Source organism: Borostomias antarcticus (assembly GCF_949987555.1).
Source record: "Borostomias antarcticus genome assembly, chromosome: 18".
Taxonomy (NCBI): domain Eukaryota; kingdom Metazoa; phylum Chordata; class Actinopteri; order Stomiiformes; family Stomiidae; genus Borostomias; species Borostomias antarcticus.
In genome coordinates, this window is record NC_140251.1 from 15,061,952 (window position 1) to 15,065,635 (window position 3,684).

Sequence of the window (3,684 nt, forward strand, 5' to 3'; positions counted from 1 at the left end):
GCACACACACTAACAGGCCACACAGGAGAACGGAGAGCTGACTACATGGTTTTACAGAGGGAATAGAAGGCGACCAAGCAATGCAAGGCCACCTCACTGTAATGTCACTGAGGGTTGAAGGGTGTCCTTGTTTGCCTTTGCTTGTCACACTAAAGGGACATCTACACTTCCACAGAGAATTCGTCAAAGCTGCTTAGACATACTGTATAAAACATTCTATGGGTGGAAAAATCACATTAGTACAGTTTATTGTCATACCATGAAGACCAACCGACCAATCAAAGTATATTTTCAAACCGTGCATACTGCATGAACCGTATATTGTCTCTGGACAGTTTCTGCCTAGCTGAAATACCTTATGGGACAACTATGCATGGACGCCGAAAAAAAAAGTTTGTGCAGTTGTGGTCATTTCTCATTGTGGGCCACAGCTCTGACTGTGAGAGATCAGAGAAACCCAACTCTGGCAGTGGCCCCCCTAGGCTTCTCCAGATCCCCCCCCCCCTTCAAACCCCTATGGCTGGTCCAGGGAACAAGGGGTGGGGGGGGGGGACAGCTGACAAAACCAGCCACACTCCACTGCTGCCTTTGAAGAACACAGGCGTGACAGTAAGAACGGCCAGAAATCTTCACTCTCCCCCTGGAATGTCATCCATGCATGGGCGCCTCAGGGTGTGTGGTTTACGCACACGGACATGAGCCGAGGGCGCGTGCCCAAACTGCCCATATGCAAACTCATGCACTTTTATGACCCACTCCCACATGCATATATATAAATGTTATGTCCACACACATAACGCACACCTGCACACGCACACAGACGCACCCTGTCAGAGGCCAAACAGTTTAAAGTGTCAGCTGTACAGCCAGAGCCCTGTTTCTCGTTTAGCGACGAGTCTTTGTGAGATAGCAGCCCGACATGCCTGACCTCTCTGAGGAATGATTGACTGCCCCACACACAGCAGGCAGCTACTGGCTATTCATACCCTCCTCCTCGCTCAAGGACAGGCCGCACACCCTCACCACCATATCTCACTCCTGCCAGCAACTGGCATGCCCTCCTCAAGGCTGCCCACATCAAGTCCCTGGGAAACAAGTATGATGGATGACGCCCGTGGGAGCAGATTATCGAGGCATCCAGTGATCCGTGGTGGCGTTGTGCTCCAAAGTGTCAAGTCAGGCGGTTTGGGTATGCCACCTCCCATTTAAACGCCTGTGAAGCCCTCAATAATGGAGTCCTTTGATAAGGGAATAAACTAAAGGCTTGTTCCATCAAGAGCCTCCTGTTTATCTCAAGTCTTTCTTTCTCTGTCACTGTCTTTGTCTCGCTGTCCTGAAGATGAGGTCTGTTATCTCTAAATTCACGGTGGCCCTCAAAACCCAGATAACCCGTCTTCAGACGAGAGCGAGAAATAAGACACTCTCCTTGTTCTCTTCGTGTCTATTGACTTGCAAATCAGACTGAAATAACCACCAAAAATGTGGCCTTGTTCAAGAGAGGGGTGGATTTCACATGGGAGATGGCTAACTATAGGAACCAGTTCAGCCAGGAAGCACAGAGGAAACTCTTGCCTTTTCAGTGCTGCTTCATGCTTTATCAGACACGTTCCCCGCAATTCTAAGAAGGATGTTTGCTTTTGCACACCAAAGGTTTGAGATACAGACTGAGTAGAGCTCTATAAAAAGTAGACATACAGGATACTGGGGTAGGCAACAGCTCCTCTGAACTGCATCTGCAAGTAGGCCTATGCTAATGCTAATCTATGCAAATTATCTCCTCAGATGTTCTGTTCACTTCAGGCAGTTAATTTCCTCTAAACTCCAACCATACAACTTCCTCAATGAACCGACCAGTGAACCGGTTTACCTCACTGAGTGACTCTCTAACTGACTGCATTTAGGCTAACATGAAAAGTTAACTCCAACAAGGAGCTCATGGTCTGTAGAGCCCCCCCCCCCCTCCTCCCACGCAGGACAGACCCCTGCAGTCCTCAGTGTTTAACAGCCCTTCTCTTTTGTAAAGGTGCTTGTTAACATGGCTTTGGAAGCTCTGGGCTGCATATCTGACTGATCTGCCCACAGAGGCCCTCGAAGCCCCCAGCCAGGAGGGACAAGGAGGGGGGCATGAGGGCGGCTGTGACTGGGGGTGGGCTTGTATGGAGATCAGACCAAGACCTAACTGGGCTAGTCACCGCTAACTTGTATTGGAATGCTAATGGTCTTCCTCCAGAATGGAGAGGAAATGTGAGTAATGGTATGGAGAAAATGACAGGGGCTGTGCTGGCATTGGCTAGAATGCAGTGAGCAGGTGCCATGAGAGAGATGTAGCATTTACACAATCTACTTTTCAGTAGACCAACTGAAACTTGGTTGATTGCACAATGACAATGGTAAAAGAAGTTCTGCAGATCAAATGTATGAATAGACCTACATGTTCTCTTCGAAAAGGAACAATCCATACATTGTATGGACCTCACACAGAATAGTAGGCCTATTATAGTATAATATCTCAATGGACGACAGTCATGCCACTCCGCATGCTACAATACACCAATCACTTTTTACACCAGTCTTTTTTTTTGGGGGGGGGACATTGTGACACGTCGGCTCGGTACTCAATTTCAGCGGTGCTCATTGAAAGAGGTCCTCTTCTAAAAACAGACCGTGAAGCAGCCTCAGCCGAACAACTCCTGGGAAGTCTCTGGTCTGAATTACTGTCTCTATTCCTCAAGGAAACGGATGATAGACATGCACACAACCAAACACACGGCTCTCTGTCTGTCTGGCTAGGCCCTACATGTTTGACTTGGCACGGGCTCGTCCTAAGATGCTGGATAGGGTCTACTTGTAGAGAAAACACAATACGTGGTTCAAAGTCTCAGGTTTGGAGTTGGGATACAGAGAAGTCTGTTTTTCAGTCACACGGGATTCTAAGCTCCGAAAATACACTGCAGATGATTTCAAATCCGATAAATACACATTCTCCGATGACAACTTGTCACCTGTTGGTTAAGTTCATAAAACGGGCCCCCTGTATAAAAAGGCCCTTTAAAAATCTCAAGCTACCTTATCTAAGGTTTGTTAACGATCCTTCTGTAAATACAGCCTTGTATATACCTAAATAAAGGCTTAAACGATAAACTTGTTCAAGATCCCAAACTATCGGCTTAAATGGAAAAATTACTGACACAGACTGTAAACAGGAAAGCCTTATTTTAAGAGAGACGGTCTGTCCCTTCACGTGTCTCCCGTGGAGAAGAGAGGCGTTGGCTACAGTTTGGCTGACCTCCGGGTCTCAGCCTCCCTCACAGAGGGGTGTTATTCCAAGGCCAAATGGGTGTGAGCGACATCTCCATAGAGCCCTGTGCTCTGAGAGAGACCACCTGCCTGCTCCCACCTGCCTGCCCGCACCCCACAAACACATGTGCTGCTGTCACACAGATCACATCAAATGCAGTTCCATATACCATCACATCCCATCCCATCACATCCCATCATATCCCATCACATCCCGCTGGGGTCCTGAATTCAAGTCGTCTACATGTAATCATCTAAAACTTTGGACAACTCTTAAATCTTAAACTGTGCACTTCATAATGTATACAACGCTTGTTTATTCATCATGCAGTAAGTAAGTATCATGCAGTGTCTTTTTTATGAACGAGTGCATGTCCTGTTTCTTAT